Source organism: Martes martes (assembly GCF_963455335.1).
Source record: "Martes martes genome assembly, chromosome: 14".
Classification (NCBI taxonomy): Eukaryota; Metazoa; Chordata; class Mammalia; order Carnivora; family Mustelidae; genus Martes; species Martes martes.
This window is the reverse complement of record NC_137902.1, coordinates 4143873-4161752: the sequence shown is the minus strand read 5'-3', so window position 1 is coordinate 4161752 and position 17880 is coordinate 4143873. Positions and strand designations below refer to the sequence as shown.

Genomic DNA, 17880 nt, shown 5'->3' with positions numbered 1-17880 from the left:
ATGCTTCAGAAGTGAAGTAGAGAGATGCCCAAGCGCCTTCGAGCCTCAGACGGATTCCCGGAGGAGGTGATGTGCAAGCTGGAGCCTGGAAGATAAGGAAGTGCTAGCTTCCAGGAGACAGAGTCCGTGTCGGGAGCTGAGGCAGTGCCTGGGGTGTGGACTATGAAGAGGTGAAGCCATAAGGAGAGGCAAGTCGGGGGCAGGTGGGGGCTGGGCAGGGCATCTTGGGTTTAGAAAACGTCGTGGAGGAGTCTGGTCTTCCATCAGAATCATGGAAGATGGTTTTTAGATCGGTGCCTCACAAGAGAACTGGTCTGTAATGGAGTAGAGAGAGCTGACCTGGCCGGCGGGAGACCAAGATAAGTAGGGACCATGACTCTGGTGACAGATGGTGGAACTCTAACCTGAGAAGGGGTAGACAGAACAGAGAGACAGAAAGGTGACCTGATGGCAAAACTGATGGCCAGGTCTTCGTGGCTGGCAGGTTCTTTTGCTGGGGTGAGAGGACAGAAGCCGGAGCAGGTCCCAGAGAGGTAGTGCTGAGTTTACCTTAGGACATGTCTGATTTAAGGAGCTTGTGAGATCACCCAGCACAGGTGGATGCTGTTGTGAGTTGAACTGTTTCTCCCGAAGTGAGAGGTGCAAATTCTAACCCTGGCTCTTGTGAATATGACCTTACTTGAAAAACAGGGTCTTTGTAGATGCAATCAAGTTAAGATGACATTGTCCTGGGCTGGAGGGACCTGGGTCTAGTGACTGGTGGCTTTATACGAGAAAGGGAAGGGAGACCTGCATATAGACCCAGGGAGAACACGTCGTGACCACAGATGCAGGGACCGGAGCCACATCAAGGATGCCTGGCAGCAGCCAGGAGCTAAGCTAGGAGGAAGCAGCCTTACCGACACCTTGATTTCTGACTTCTGGCCTCTAGAACTGTGAGACAAATTTCTACCGTTTTCAGCAACCCAACTGGTAGCCCCAGGACACTGATACAGTTGAATAGATGGGATTTGAGAGACAGGTGTGAGCTGCAGAAGCAGGTGTCTGAGCATCAGCCAGCAGGAGGGCTGGTGAAACCCCGGGGACGTGGGAGCAGGCTGTGCAGGGAGAGGAGGGTGAGAACCTCGAAGGCACCACGCAAGGATCACCCTCTCCCTCTGGAGGAGGGGACCTCCTGATGCCCCAGGCGATGTCTGTGATTATCTAAGGCTGGAGATGCTGCCCTAAGATAGCCCTTTCTAGAATTTACTGTGTGCTCAGATCACCCGGGAATCCTGCTAAAATGCAGACTTGGACTTGGTGTGTCTGGGGAAGGGGATGAACTCTGCATTTCCTAGAGCTCCCTGCTGGTGCCTGGGACACACTTGGAGAGGCGAGGCCTCAGACGGTTAGTCCGGTGTTGAGAAGAATCTAGGGAAGTCCCGCTAGGAGGGTCCTACCTAGCTTGAAGCCAGAGGAGAAGTCACAGCAGGAAGGTGGCCTTGCTGTCAGAGCCAATGCCACGGAGGGAGCAGGAGTGAGAGCCAAGTTGTGTGTGCTGGCTGGTGCAGCAGGCTCAGTGTCCATGGTCACAGAGGAGGGAGTGGCCTGGAACAAGTGTGAGCCAGAGGGCAGGGGTGGGTCGGGGACGGGCAGGCTGAGTGCTGCTGCAAGTGGCAGAGGGGCACGCTGTGCAGCGTCATGAGCGGCCCGGGGCACGTGGGGAAGAAGCCCCCTGGCTGCAGGATGTCTAGGCTGCCCCGGAGCGGGAGGAGAAGGCAGCATCTCAGCGTTGCAGGCGGAGGGCAGGTGGAGAGCAAGCAAGGAGCTGGCTTCCCCAGATCCACAGCCCTGGAAGCGAGAACCCACAGGCCTGGAGGCGAGGGAGGTGCCTGCAGAATTTGGGGACAGATGGGGCCGCTGCGGGGATGAACTTCTGGTAGCGCGCGGAGGGACATGGCCGGCAAGCTGCGCTACCGGGGAAACAGGTGGCTGTCAGGGAGAGATACGGGAAGAGCGAACCCCCGGGGGAGGCCTGGCGCTGGCCAGCGTGCTGAACCCCACCCCGGTCTCTTCACTTTGCTCCCTGTGTGCGGCGGCGCGGGGCTGGGTTCGGGCACCCAGCCCCGAGGCTGGCCCCTGACACAGAGTTCAGGGGAAGAGGATCCAGTCTGCCACAGCCGCCGCTCCCCCAGCCCTCCGCCTCCCTGTGCCTTCTGGCCCCCCCCCCCCCCGCCCGCAGATGTGGCACAGCTGCCGCCATGGTTTGGGTGCACGACGGGGGCAGGGGGCGGGGTGCGGGTCCCGGGCTGGGCTCATATCCGGTGCTCTGGGAAGGTCAGGTGGAGGGTGGCGTAAACACAGCTGGGGCTGGGGGGGTGTGGAGACGGAATCGCTCAGGCACCCACGCAGGGAGGGGGTTCGTGTTAGCAACGCTGTCAGGTTGGCCACGTCGCAAAGATTCCACTCCGGGCCGGGCCGGGCCTCCCTCTCCGCGGGAATGAACTGACCGATGGGAGGGATTTGGAGACAATCCCGGCCAGTGGGTTTCAGCCGCTGAATATAGTGACTGTGCTTCCCAGGATCCTCCGGACTGCCCGCCCTGCCAAGACTGCAGCCACCTGATGGGAGGGAAGGTCGTGGGCCACGCCGGTGCTGCCGGGCCTTGCCATGACCATGACCGTGCTGGGCCGAGGTGGGCCGCGGGCCTCGGGCACAAAGAGCTCGGGGCCGGCGGGCTCACTCCTCGACAGAAATGGCCTGGCTCCCAAACACATGGTTTATGGCCGAAATGGAAAGGCTCCCGAGCGCCATCAATGACACTCTCACTGCTTATAAAGACATGTGGGTTCTTTTCCAGAAAAAAATAAGGCTGCTTGCTGCCATTTCCCCCCCAAGCCATAAATGATTCAAATGTCAAGCTCGCGGTGCCTTATGCTATGAGGGCGTATTAACTTATCAAAGGAGCCGACGCCTTCCCGGCTGCCCGCCTTCCCCCACAACTCCATATTTATGTTTGAAATCTCAGGATATGTTACCTGCGCTCCCACCTCCCCTTCCTCCAGGGGAGATTTATGGCACAGGCAGCCGGCAGAAGAGGGACAAAGAAGTAAATATAGTAATATGACAGATTTATTTTGATGTGTTTTATGTGCCTGTGATCTTGCGTGCTTTATGTGTTTCTCCGCGTCTTGCTTCTGTCATTCTTCCCCTGCTTTCACGCCTTTCTAAGAGCAAGTTCGGTACCTTCTTGGGTGGGAGGGCCTGGGGAAGGAAGGTGGGAACCAGGCCTTCTCCAAGCTTATTTGGTTAATCGTGACACTCTTTTTTTTTTTTTAACCTGCGATTTGATCATTTCTGTCATAGTCGTACCTGGCTCCTGGCAACATTTTTGTAGGAGAAATGAGTCATGTCCTGCTTTCCGTTTTCAGTCATTGTTGTCTGTAAGGTGGCGGGAGCCATCATTCGTGGCATTGATCAGTCTCCTTCCTGTGCGCTGTACTCCTCTCTCTCCCGAGTCCCTTTCTGGAAGGGGTACGCTGATCCTCTTCGAGGCAGGGGCCAAACCAGGGGTGGCGTTCAGTGTGTGTGTCCCTGGAACAAAGCCACGGGCTGGGAGGCACCCGAGGTTCACCCAGAGAGCCAGGCGGAGGCAGGTGAGGTGCGGGCACGGGTCTGCTGGAGGTAAGGGTCTCCAATGTGAAAGGATGTTCTCTGCATCCGGAGGGCCACTTAGCCCGGTAGAAATTCCTTGCCGGAGTGGCCATCAGAGGAAGGGGTGGGGAGTGCCCAGGCCGAGAACCGCTTTGGTGGCCCAGACGCTGCCTGCCGTGTACCGCGAGAGACAGTGTCGCGTGCAGCTCCTGGTGGAGCAGGAGATAAGTGGGAGCCAGTGGGTCTCAAAATGGTGAATGACAAAGTGCATCACTGGAGACGCACTTTGGGTGCCCCAGACAACCCAGCTGACAGGGGCTCATAGAGTCCACAGCAACGCTGCAAAATCACTTAACATCAAAATCCCAGGAGAGGGGCGCCTGGGTGGCTCAGTGGGTTAAGGCCGCTGCCTTCGGCTCAGGTCATGATCCCAGTGTCCTGGGATCGAGCCCCGCATCGGGCTCTCTGCTCAGCGGGGAGCCTGCTTCCTCCCTCTCTCTCTGCCTGCCTCTCTGCCTACTTGTAATCTCTGTCTGTCAAATAAATAAATAAAATCTTCAAAATCCCAGGAGAGCCCCAGCATTTTTGTTACCTTAAGCAAAAGAGGCTTAAGGAAAATAAAAACAAAAACAGAAACAAAACAAAAAACAAAATCTTTGAGGGCATGTATGAAAATGACTAGAAAGCTGCTGGGGTCATGTGGGCTTTTCCTCCCCAGGGGAGGTATTGTGTAGTACTTCCTGCTTGGCGACAACACTTGGGTGGACCCCCAACTTGTAAAACTTTGGGGTTGATGAGGCTGGAGGGCTTGCGTCACCGAGAGTCTCAGACGATGGGTGCCCGGACTTGCTGCGTACGACAGCACAGGGCTGGCCCCAACCCCACGCAGAGCCTGACCCCGTCACGGAGGCTGAGCCACGTCGAGCCGTAGCCACCAATGGGGCCAGATGGGGGTGACAACCAGTGAGTGATTTGTCCCTTCTCCCCAGCAGGCGAGGGCTCATTCCCAGCTTCACAGAATTGCAGGAGACGCCAGCGATGCTAAAAACATACACGGGCGGACAGGTTGTTCCTAGGGGTGTCATTACGTGCCTGTGATGTGAAATGATAAAAAATATTAAGGGGACTTTTATGTTGTAACAAATGAGGCACCGTGCGCTGGACAGCCCGGAGTGGAGGCAGGAGATGAGTCTGGAGGGGCAGCGTGAACCCTCGACGTGCGAGGGTGGGAGAGCGGCAGTCTGCCGCGACCTTCGCCTGGCCATCCATCCTGCCTCCATTAGGATCGCTATTCCCTCAGCTTGAATATTCGATATTTTCAACTCATTAGAGGAAGAGAATTTTTTAAAAAACGGATTGCCCCCGGATTTTCTACAAATGGCCGCTCGGAAGATTATTGGAGCCCCTTTGCCATTCTCTGCTCGATCACTTTCCTGAGGATAACGAATGAGCGTTTGGGGTGTTTCGTCTGCTCCAACAATTTCCCAGTTTCCCATGGATCAGTGGTGACAGGAAACCCCAGGTAAGGATGATGGAAGGAAAATGAAAAGACTTAATTTTGAAAAGCTTCTAAACGCCTCAAGCCTTGTCTTCCACACCTTTCAGTGACTGAGTGCTTGGAAACGCGCACGCCTCTGGCTCAAAAGTGATGATTAAAAAAGAAAATTAAATATTCTGTTTATACCGGGAGGGGATACCTGCTTAAACCGTCCTGCTTGATGGGGAGCCGTGAGCTAAGGATGCTGGAGCTCTGGGCTCCCCGCGGCAGTGCGGGGCGCTGGAGAGGGAAGGGCCCCACACAGGTGCACAGCGTCCTTCCTGACACCAAGGTCACAAGGCATAGGGTCCTCCTGGTCAGTGGCAGCGGTGGCATAAGCAGCTCTCACTCCCAGTCCCCCATCAGGGGTCCAGTGGACCCCTTTGGAAATTCCCGCAGCAGCTCCCCCTGCTCTCCTGGGTCAGACGTCCCCCTACCCCACTACTTCTGGAAGTTTGCCATCACGGTTGCAATTTGGAAGAAGAAACCCCAGCAAGGTAAAAAGTGATCATTGTCAGGTATCTTCAAGGAAGAATTATGTTGCCTTTTTCTCAGAACCACAACTAGTCATTCTAAATTCTCACAGACGGTACGTTATAAATGCTGTGCAGAAGATCCTGGTCCTGGCCTCCAGTTCCTCCTCGCTCAGAAGCTGGTGAGCACCTGGAACGAGGATGAGAACGTTCTCTTCCTCTCAGGTTCACTTCGTCCACAGGTTCTTCCATATCCTCCTTCGTGGCTTCGTGGCTGAGCGGGTCCCGCATGGAGGAGTTTGCTTTGGGAGATTTACTTCTTGCTCCAAGCCATTTGTCACTATCGACGGTCAAGATTTTACTCACATCGCTGTTTCAAAGGAAACGTTGCTTCTCTCTCTTAGGCTCCATGAGATGCTCGATGCTGCCTCTAACCAACCCACGAAGGCCACACGATGGGAATACTATTTGAACAAATGCTCATGAGAGAAGAAAGGATGTGGAGGTGCCTCCCACCATGGGCTGCTCTGTTTTCCATGCCATGTTGTATCCTTTCTCCAGGACCAAGCGTCTCCGTGAGCTTTAGTGACGGCAAGTTACCTTGAACCCTTTTTGAGAGGAGCCATTCGTACAGAAATTTGTTGTGGTTTTTGCTGTGTGTGTGTGTGTGTGTGTGTGTGTGTGTTTAAAATAGTTCTGGTGACCTTCTATCCAAAAAGTGATTTAAAGAAAAATAAATGGGGCATCAGTAATGAAATTCCTAACCTTGAAAAAAATGGGAAGAGTTTACTTCTAATACGCAGGACTTTTTTTTTTTTTTCTAGTGTAGTTTTTCATAGGTCTCCTGTGGATGGATTTAATGTTGGTTCCCACCTTATCTCCTGTGGGGAGGGCACTGTGTGCTCGGGGCCGGGTAGGGTGCCATGTGGAGAGGGATCTGGTGAGGGGTTTCGAGAAGTGTCAGCTCTGTGCTCTGCCTGCTTGTGCATTACTTGGTGATGGTTTCATTTTTGAACATTCTCACATTTTAAGAAAAAAATTCTATTGATTTTTCTGTTGTGCAAAAGTTTTTCTCTCTTAAGCATGCAAATGATTTAAATAGAGGCATCAAGGTAGAACTTGGCACATTTCATAGAGGAGATCTGAGGATAAGCATTATTTTGGGCCCCTTGATGAAGTGAGAGTTAAAATGTGGTCTCCTCTTCTTGGATTTATGAGACCCAGAAACTAGAGTGGTCTATCATTTCACGGGCTGAAGTAGAACAATCTAGAAGAAACGTTAAGTGCAGCTGTGGACGGGTGAGTGTGTACAAGCAGAGTGGTTCAGATCCTGGAGCTTCGTGCTCGTTTCCGACTTCCGCCTGCAGGGGAAACTCGGGGAGTGTAGACAGGGGGCTCTTCCGTGTTGGCCAAGGTTGGCGAGACTTTGGAGACGCGATGGTGGCATGGATGCTCTCGGACTGAGCCTGGCTTGCCGCTCACGGGGTGACCATGAAGCTTCATGACTGTGCCCATGAGGCACATGCCTCAGAAACTCCAGGCCCTGCCTGTTCTCCCTCCCTGGGGGCTGTTTCCACCTGCTGCTTCCTACGGCTGGTGATGGGGGCCGACTCAGCCTTCCCCCGTTTCTCAGGAACTTGGCTTAAAAAGCATCTATTGACCTCCTCCTCTTGTAATAGCAAACACTTCCAGAGCGGCTGTTTGCTGGAAGCAAACGCTTCCAGAGTGTCGGACACTGTTCCAGGACTCCAGGAGTATGAGCCGTTTGAGGGCGCACAGCACCTGTGTGGGGAGCAGGGGTGTGAGGGGGCCCAGGGCAAGGGTGTGATGGCGTCTTCACCTGGGGGGGTGGGGGTGCAGGATCCATGAAACGGTCACCCCGGGAGGGTGCTGGGATGGAGAATGACAATGGGGTCCAGCAGGGGCAGGGACAGCAACCTACCCACTAGAAATGAGTAGCCCCCCAAAAGAAGGCCAGAATCTATGATCCATGCCAAATCCACCCTGAAGGTGCTGGATAAACACCGTATCGGGAGACAAAGCCTCGACATCAGGACTTAACAATGATCATCCCAGGTTAGAAAATTTCACCGTGATGCTCCCTCTATTTCTTTGTGTTAATCACCTCTGGCACCTTCGTTCACCAGAACCTTCACGGGAGGAACATAAGGGATCCCCAGCACGGCTCGCGGTCTGCGCCGGTGGGGGTGGGTACTGCAGGGAGGGAACCACCTGCAAAAAAGATGCTGAGTCCACAAGGAGTGCTTCTAGCCAGAAACACTGACCTGCAGCCCCGTTTGGGGCACAGGGAGAAGGATGTTGCCTGAGGGCTAGTGAGAGGGAGGGTGGTGGCAAGGTCATTCCTGGTCTTGAAGATTTTTAAGGGTTGTGAATTCTTCTCCATTACAAAGCAGGTCCTCAAAAAAATCCAAGCAAGAGAGGGACAGGATCTGTTGTCTGCTATAAGCAGGGTTGCCGGGTAAACGCAGGACGCCCAGTAAGATGGGATATTCCGATGAGGAGGAAACAAATTTTTAGTTTAAGTATATGCCAAATATTTCATGGGATGTAATCTCCCTCCACTCCAACACCGCTTTGCTGGGATAGAATTCTCATAACCTGCGATCCACTCATGTCACGTGTGGACTTCAATGTGTTTGGAAAAGTCACACATGTACAGCCATCACCACAGTTGATTTGAGAAAATATTCTTTGCCTAAGAAACCCCAAAGGAACATGTACCCTTAGCCAACATTTGCCCATCTTCCCAGCCCTGCCGACCTGGATCCAGCCCAGAGCAACCACTAATCTTCTCTCTTTCTCTACAGATTTCTGTAGTCTGGACTTCCACATACTATGTGGTCTTTTGTAACTGGCTTCTTTTGCTCAGTGTAGCGTTTTCAAGATTCAGTCATGTTACATGTGTGTGTGTCGCTGAGTAATATCGCATTGTATGGATGTACCACATCACGTGTATTCACTCATCTGTTGGTAGACATTTGCATCGTTTCCAGCGTTTGTCCATTATGGATAATGCTGCTACAAACATTTATATATGAGTGTTTGTATGGAAACGTGTCTGTGTTTGTCTTGGGTTTATAGCTAGGAGGGAAATTCATGGGCGGTATGTGCGTGAGACGTACTTACACTAAACATATTCATGATCTATCTGAAATTCTAATGTAACAGAACATCCTGAGTTTTTATTTGCTGAATCTAACCACCTGAGCTGTAGAAAGGTCCTTTTGGCCTCAGAGTGGAACGTGATGCAGAGACTGGCCCCGAGGAACAGTGGGGGCTCAGCTGGGGGCCGTTTCAAAAGGACAGCATGCCGTGCTGGTGGCTTGGACTCCTGCTGGCTCCGCAGACACATAGAGAAAGGGTAGATGTGAGAGAGACCTATGGGCCTCCATCGGGTCACACGTTAGGGCGTTGGGGAGGGAAGAAGCAGGCTAGAGGGACAGCACCGTTGGAGGGCAGGACCATCAGAGAGACGTTAAGTCTGGTAGGATCATGGCTGGGGTGGGGCGCTGTGGCTGAGTCTCCTGCATGCCCCTTACCTGCTGGTTCGCCACCAGGAGAAGACTCCTCACTGTGCTCTGCTGCCATTTCCTGTGGCCTCAGCTTCCCCCGCCGGTCCCGCTCTTCCTGGGCAGTCCCCACACCTGGTGCTGGTGGCAAGGCTCCCTCCTTCCACTTGACCCTGGTGCCGCGCCTCGTTCGTGCACAGCTCTGCTTCTCTGGACATGGGGGTGAGGGGTGCAGAGGGAGTATCACGTATTGGTACAATCTGCAGGATTTAAGATTTGAGAAAGAAAGCAAATAGACGAAAAAGAAAGTGTTTAGACTTTGTGGACAAGCAACTTCTCAACTGAGTGTCCTTGGGGAGGAGAATACACAACGTATCGGTGAGCTTAGGCTCAAAGCAAGAACGGGGACTCTGACCAGAGTCCTGGGGACTGGGGGACCTACCAGTTCTGTTTTTTAATTTTGGAATGATACTAAGAGGGAATCCCAGAAATTACAGCTCGGGGGTGACAGCCTTGTGCTCCATGACACAGCAGCCTTTCCCGTCTGCGAATCAGAGAGGCTAAAAGTGCTCGAGGGCTATCCTCCTGACACCGGGGTTGGTCAGGGGACTTCACCTTCTCCCTGTGTCAGCGGCTGGTTTAAAACCAAAGAAGAAAACCAAGATACTTGCCTTCCAACTTCACTCTTCCAGGGGTAGGATTGTGTTTTCGTGGCTTCTGCTCCCAAGGAAAGAAAGTTGGGGTTTTATTGTGTGTTGTTCTGTGTCCTACAGTCAGGACCCCAGGAACCGCTGGGATGGGGACGAGTGCATCCTAGAAACCTGTTGAGGAGAGCTGTCTCCGCATGAGCACTGCAGAGCCCTCATGCCCAGCCGTCTAAGGCTGCGGAGGTTTTCTAGAGTATGTCTTGGTTTTCCTTGTCCCTGGTTGAGTTATGGCCTTCCTCGGTCAGGTCTGTACGATCGGGTAGAGTATGTTCTACCTAACAGATAAGAACGCCCCTATGGGAAGCAGGTAAAACCCCACGTCCCAAGAGTTCAAATGGACTCCACGGGGCCCTTAGTGAATGTGTCGTAGCTTGGTTACCCTCTTCCCGTGTCATTTCTTCTGACCCAGTTCAGCTCAAAGAATTTAGCTGGGAGAGCCTAGATGTAGAGAGAAAAAGACCTAAGAGGGGCCAGAAGCACTGCGGAACCACTGGGAGGGACTGAGGCCGGACACTGGTCGGCTGTTCCACTCCCAGCTCTGAACTTGAGCCCCAAACCTCTGTGCTCAGGGCCGCAAAGACTCTTCCTCAAGGTCAAGGAACTGCTTATTGCTCAGCCTATGGCTGCTGCCTCTCCCCCCGCTTCTCAACACAGGGAGTGTCCGGCATGGGGATGGGCATGGGCCCACGATGCCTGGAAAGGGAACTTGGATCTTTCCGAAGGCCAGCTGCCTCCTTGCCTCAAGTCGGGATGGAGACTGCAGGGAGAGGTGCAGTTGGTTTCCCTCTACACAGGACCGACTTCCCCGTGATCCCTTATAGCAGCTCTATGAGTGACCTTTGGAAGCACAGGCATATCTCCCCTGGTCCAACCCCCTGGAGCCACCCCCCAGGTCATCTGGGGGGCCAGGCCAGCAGATGCCACAGGCATCTGAGAATACCATCTGCTGCTTGACCTCTTGGATGTGCGGTCCCCATCTTGGGGGCTTCCATTTGAATGTATCCTTCCCACAGTGCCTCCCCCCACCCCCTCGCTGCCCCCACCAACCATCAGTCCCTTGGGAAGGTAAAGAGGGAGAGGACCCCTCTGCGCTCTCATAGGGAGGAGAACCAGGAATCCCGAGGGCTTGCGGTCATCTCCCCATATAGCTTTGCTTTTATATTTCTGAGCATAATTATTTCTAATATGAGCCTTGAAACTCTTTCTGATTTTTCCTTCCTCTGCTAGTGATTTATTAATGGATGCACCCGCAGTCCCTACCTCAGAGGAGTTTTTTATCTGCCAGTTGTAAATATAAGGTATGCAAATCCAGCCAGCCATTCACCCGATATCTGCAATCCAATTGAAGTGGTCACATAATAAATTAAACACACATTTGTGCTAGCAAGTGTCAGCCTTCACAGAGCCTCATGTAACCACATCGCGGCCTTCTGGGCCCCTTACAGGTGTCTGGATAGGAGGGACGCTCAGCAGCCAATCAGCAGAATACAGAGCTTTGCTGCTCCCTGTAAAACTCCCCAGGCAAATGGCTCATCCTGCAGATGACAGGCGTGGGCAGAAACAGCAGCTTGTGAGTCTGACTTCTAGAAATACACCGGTCCTTTCATTTGCCTCCTTCCTTCCCAACCTCTGCCTCCCTTTCTCCTGATGTTGGCCCCAGAAGAAAGCAAAGAGTCTTAATAGAGAGCAGGAATTTTTACCTTGTTACAAAATGGATTTAGCCCGGCCTGGTTGTCTTTTTGAAATAAGTCCATGGCGCAGCAGGCACGGTGAAAAGTCTGTACTTCGGGGAGCTGGGAGACAAGCTGGAGGCTGCGAAAGGGCAAGTTACTAAAATAGATAGTGCCGTTGGCTGGGTTTCAGCCGCTGGGCTGCGCGCAGAATCTGGGAGCCAGTTACAGCAACTTGGGCCACCTGTTTGTGGGGGGGTTGGGGGGGTGCGGCCAGGTGGGGCAGGCTGAGGGTTGAGAAATCTGCCCTTTAGGCTCATTTTTACCTCTTCTGTCACCAGGGGAACGGAGCTGATGTTGAGCCAGATAAAACACTATTTCTATGCTGGGATAATTACAAAAATCATTACAGAAATGATAATTTCTGGACAATTGGGAACTGGGTTAGCCTGCACACCCACACACTTCTGATCAATGCATGTGCAGATCTGGGAGGGATGTGCTAAAATGGTCTCCAGATCGTCCACACGCTGCTCAAAATGTTTGCCTGTTGAGTGGGACTGAACACCGACTGGTGGAGTGGAGTTGGTGCCTCAGATCCTGTGGGCAGAGGTTGACCCACCAAACTGGGGCAACAGTCAAGGAGGTGAGGATCCTGGGGGTGACCTTGCTGGCAGCTACTCACTTAAAGGAGAGCAGTGGAAGGAAAGAGCAAAACTCTGAATGAGCCAGATGTTTTGTTTGCTTTGAAAATATTCTTCCAGTGAAGCCATTTGATACAAGTTAGACACAGTAGATTCTTTAAGGTTTACATTTGTAAGAGAGAAGGTATTTGCTACATCGGAAGGAGGTGAATTTGACAATGAGACTGTGTGTTAACTCCAAGACAGTAAAATAAAATATTTGCAAGGCAATCATGTGGTAAGCTTTAAAAATATCTGTGTGAAATATTCCATGATTAAGAGGCACTTAGCAAACCCAAAACTAGCAGAAGGAAGGAAATCATAAAAATTAGAGCAGAAAGAAATGAAATAGAGAATAGAAACACGATAGAGAGAATTAATGAAATAGAATTTAAGTCCTTGAAAAGACTGACAAAATTGACAAACGTTTAGCTAGATAGACTGGAAAAAAGAAAAGACTCAAGTTACTAGAGTCAGAAATGAAAATGGTGTATAACTACCTATTCTAAAGAAATATAGAGGATTAGAGGAGCGTACTGTGAACAAGTGCACACCAAAGATTGGACAAACTAGATGAAACAGACAAATTCCTAGAAACACAAAACCTACCAAGACCAAATCACAAAGAAATAGAAACTCTGAACAGACCTACAACTCATAGGGAGATTGAATCAGAAACCAAAAATCTCCCATGGAAGAAAGACCCTAGATCTAATGATTTCACTGGTAAATTTTATTAAACATTTAAAGAAGAGCTAATACCAATTCTTCTGAAAACCTTCCCAAAATTTGGAGGGGAGAGAATACTTCCCAACTTACCGTATGAGGCCAACATTGTTCTGATACCAAAGCCAGACCAAGTCACTACCAGAAATAAAATGTTGATGCCAAAATTCTTGACGAAATACTCACAAATCAAATCCAGCAGCATATTAAAAGGATTATACACCATGACCAAATGGGATTTACTTCTGGAATGCAAGGATGATTCAACATGCAGAAATCAGTCAGTGTGATATACCACATTCACAGAATGAAGGAAAAAAAAACCTCACATGGTATTCAGCTGAGGCAGAATAAGCATGTGACAAAATCCAATATTTTCATGATGAAACATTCAAACTAGGAATAAAAGCAAATGATATTAACATGATAAATGCCACATAAGAAAACCCCATAGCAAACATTATAGTCAGTGATGCAAGACCAGGAAGGGAGAGAAGGCATGGAATGGGGCAAGAACCCTCCCCCCTGCGTCCAAACACACTGAAAATCAGCCAAAGATGAGGGTAAAGGTTAGGTGTAAAAATATACCCCCCCCAAAGTACGAGAAGAGACTATAAGAGCACAATTTATACAATGTACTAACCACTACATTGTATACAAAATTAATTTATACATTATATACAAAACATGTACAATTTGTACAATCTGGGAGTGGGGACAAACTTTCTATGTAAGACACCAAAGGTTGATGTCCCAAAAGGCACCCCGGTAGGCTTGACTAAACATCAAACATCCCCCCACACATGGTCTCCAACACCGTGTATGAAGTTGAACAGCGCGTGAGAACTTGGGGGGGGGGACCTGAGCTACCTATAGAATAAGTAGAAGCTTCAGTACCTAACATATACTTTATAAAAAAGTAAACAACTTAATGAGAAAAATAAAAAGATGCTCATAGAAAAATAGGTGGTCAACAGGTCATAAAGAAAATGAAAACCACAAATGGACTGTGCAGGAGAAAAAATACTTTACTTCTACTGCAGTAAGTCCTATTATGGCAAGCTTTGTTTGTCATCTTTAAAATGAATACAAATAGCGTGTGTGTGTGTGTGTGTGTGTGTGTGTGTGTGTGTGTGTGTGTGACTAGAAATTGCTAGTCTGGAAGAAATGTTAATGAATACAGCATGTCTCGGGGATGACTTTGACAATATGTCCCAGACACCTTAAAAAGGGATATACCCTCGACCCTGCAAGTGCCTGTGTGATGGCAGGTGAAGGGTTTGCTCGGGGAGCTTCACCAAGACCACCATGGAGCGGGCTCACAGGTGTTTGTTGCGATGTTTGACAACGAAGCATTGGAAACAACTTCGTCGCTCATGTCAAAGCAAACGTTGTACCGCCAAAGATCAGCGATTCTCAATCTGTGTTCCTGGCAACTCTTGGGGGGTTCCCTGGGGAACCCCTTCGAGGCTGGCAGGAGAGAAGCTGTGGGGACTATCTTCCTGATTTTTTTTTTTTTTTTAACCAACGCGAAGACTTAGTTTGAACAAAACTTGCCTGACTGTAAGAAGGTTTAATCCACTGTGGTTGAGTGATATTTAGGCACTTGGGAAGTTGTCCCAGAGGCAGTTCTGTTTTAAAGGCCATTTATGGGATGGTGCCAGCGCACGACTCGCTGCCGTGTCTGGAAGCACGCACGCACGCAGCAGAGGCCCCAGGGCTGGTAGCTTTGCACCCGCTCCTCTGACCAGGACCACTTCCCCAGGGCTCCCGCCTCTGTGCTCCGGCCCCTCTGGCTCCCCAGCCCTGCTCAGCACGCCCGCCCCCCCCCCCCCACTGCTGGACGCCCGGTGCTGTGGGGGTAAAAGCTGGGCTCCCAGCCAGGCTGCTCGAGCTCCACTTCCCATTTGTGTGACTCGGCAAGCTCCTCTGTGCCTCAGTTTACTCCTCAGTGTGAGGAGTAAATGGGTGTAAACTCATTTAGCCTTGGATATTAACTGTATGTGTGTGTACTGCTCATTGTGTGTATGTGTACTCAGTAAGGTACACTTATAAGTGTATATTTATACTTACCCGCTTATAATGTTCATTATATACATATTTATATATATTCCTTTAATTCCACATATAGGATTAAATATATACATATATAAAACTAATACTTACATATACATTTATTTTTATATGTGACACAAAATAGCCATGATTAAATATACATATTACATATAGGAACATAGATATTTCTGTGCATATATTAAAATGTGTTAATTTATATGTATATGTAGGTGTTTGTGTAATGAGTAAAGTGTCTTAATAGCACGTATCTCTTGGTAGAGGGACTTTACAAGTTCTTTGATAGACACTCTGAACCCTACGCCACAGACCCTGGTGCATCGTAAGCACTCCAGGTATTGTTAGCTATTGCTGTGATTGTCTCTTTACTTTTTACATCAGACCCTGTCCTACTCTGGCAGCACTTTCCTTTCTCTCTCAGAATAAAAGGCAGCACCTCACACAGCCCTTGGGACACTCCTTGATCTGGCCCTGCTGCCTCTTGGACAGACCTCACCTTCTACCACTTTCCCCTTTGGCTCACTGTGCTCTGGACCCTCTGGCTTGGAGTCATCCTCAGACAACCTGGTGTGTTCTACCACAGGCCCTTTGCATGTGATGTTTTTGCTGAATCTTGCTTGTCACCTCAACCCCTTGCTCAGTATCACTTTATCGGAGATACCTTCCCCAGACCACCAATTTTAGAGTGCTGCCCTGTCTCTCTCTGTATGCTATTCATAAGAGCATTTGGAGTGGATTGCCTCATGGCTTGGTGTTCATGCCCTGCTGAGTTCTCACACTGAAATGGAAGTTCCATGAGCCGCGTCATGATGCTTTGGTGTCCAATATGTAAAAATGTGTTGAATATATAGAGGAGACTTAGCAGGGATTTACATAGTGAATGCGATGGGCCAACACTGCTTATCTCTGGGTATGATCTGTTCTTTTCATTCATTTGGTTTGTATGTATTGTACTTATTTTTAACAGTGTACATCAAATAATGATAGTTACCTGTAAAAATCAGTTGAAGAATGAGGACAATCTGAGAGCCAGTAGGAGTCATCTGAACATAGTGCTTTTTAAAATTTCAGAGACAGTTATCCTCAGGAATCTACCTAATCATAGGTGTGGGCTACCAAGTGTGTCTTTTTTTTTTTTTTTTTAAGAGAGAGAGAGAGAGCATGTGCATGCATAAACAGGGAGAGGGGCAAAAGGAGATGGAGAGAATCTCAAGCAGACTCCGCTTTGAGTTTGGAGCCTGACATGGGGCTCGATCCCATGACCCTGAGATCATGACCGGAGCCGAAATCAAGAGTCGGATGCTCAACCGACTGCACCATCCAGGTGCCCCGTATGTGTGTCTTCTTTTGAGGCTATTTCTGCCCCCCTTAGATGGACATGTCCTTACAGATCATGTTTTTTTCTCTATGTAGTTAAATAATGGGATTCTCTCTTCCTTTCCACACACAAACTCTCACTTTAAGTTAACAAAGAAAGACAGGGAATATACTAAACCCATTTCCGCGTTGTCTAGTTTTGTGCACCGACGCACGGGTGCTGTGCACAGAACGGGAGCAAGGTTAGTAGGAAAGAAGGAAGACAGGGAGGGAGATCCCCTTCGAGAGTGGGGGAATCGCGTTTGCCCAGAGCTCAGTTAAGTTTGGAAAATGTTAGAAATTCTTAGCAAGATCTGCTGTGTGAATTTCTGGGCCCTTGTTATACAATTATCAAGAATTTCAAGACAGACAGGAGAGCAGGCTTTTCTAAGTTGGGGGATCCCGCACCATGGCCCAGATGGCTGGTGGATTGCATCCATTCCTCGGCTGATAGTGAAGACGGAACACATGAACCTGGCACCCTGAGGCTTTCAGAATGTTCCAGGAAAAGGAACTACCTCTGATAGTTGGATGGGATCCATTCACTATTTTGACCTGTGGAAAGGGAGGAGGCAGAATATCACTTGCTGGAGAAACGGCCTGTCCTGGCTGGTGACAAGACAGAGGTGGTGTGGGTCAGGACCTGACAGCTGGGCAAGGCCCGGGGCACAGCTGCGGGGGCGTGGCCTGTGATCACCGCCACACCCACTCAGGGGATGGGAGGAGGCAGTGCGAGTGTTGGGCGTCTGCCCATCAGTCCAAATATCAGGAAGGCAAGAAAGGACAGGATAGGGCCGGCAACGTCAGGGAAGTGGTGTCAGCCCATCCGCGTGGTGGGATTCACAGCTGGTGGGAGAGGAAAAAATGGAGTCAAAGAAACTCATGGAAAATCATACAGAGCGGACCTTGCCTTCAACACATCTGTGATCCTCGAGTGTCCTTCCGTCTTTCAGGAGTTTGGCTGCACTATTGTTCGACTCTCCCTCTCCCTTCACCTCCCGTTTTCATCTGCTCTCTTTAATTCCCGCGTTTGGCTTCTCCCGGTTTAATTGCGTGGTGTCTGTCGTGGGTGGCATCTCATTAGTAGGGCGCATTCTTCGGTTCTTATTTAGCAAAAGATGACCCATGACCTGCTCCCAGCGTGCGGCTCCGCCGAGCTGGCTTCTGTTCCAGACGACTTGCTGAGCTGGCGGTCTTGGCTGGGCTCGCGAGCGGCCCTCCTGAGCTCCATATGCGCGCGGACGCTAATTAGCGAGGAGGACCCTCCACCAGCTCTCACGGGGTGACATCAAAGTTTCCGTGCTTCTCCCCAAGGACTGGCTCTTTCAAAGGCCTCTTTCATTCCTTCTTCCCCTCCGCCTTCTCGAGACATCTTTTTCTCTCTCTCACCTGGCTCCCTAATCCAGTCACCTCCTGGCTACATAGTGGCCAAGGCTTCCGTCTGTCACCAGGTCATCACCTCAACCCTTAGACACCAAGGCATCTGTATAAA

At 50.4% G+C, this 17880-nt stretch overlaps 1 long non-coding RNA gene across 1 annotated transcript; it reads right to left on the bottom strand.

The window, feature by feature from the left end:
• Nucleotides 1–3090: 3090 nt before the first annotated feature.
• Nucleotides 3091–11675, bottom strand: LOC308354886. The gene is made up of 3 exons (XR_013967913.1): nt 11581–11675; nt 9204–9433; nt 3091–4725 (listed from the first exon to the last, which is right to left on the bottom strand). It is a non-coding gene; the product is annotated as an uncharacterized lncRNA (long non-coding RNA).
• Nucleotides 11676–17880: the final 6205 nt, after the last annotated feature.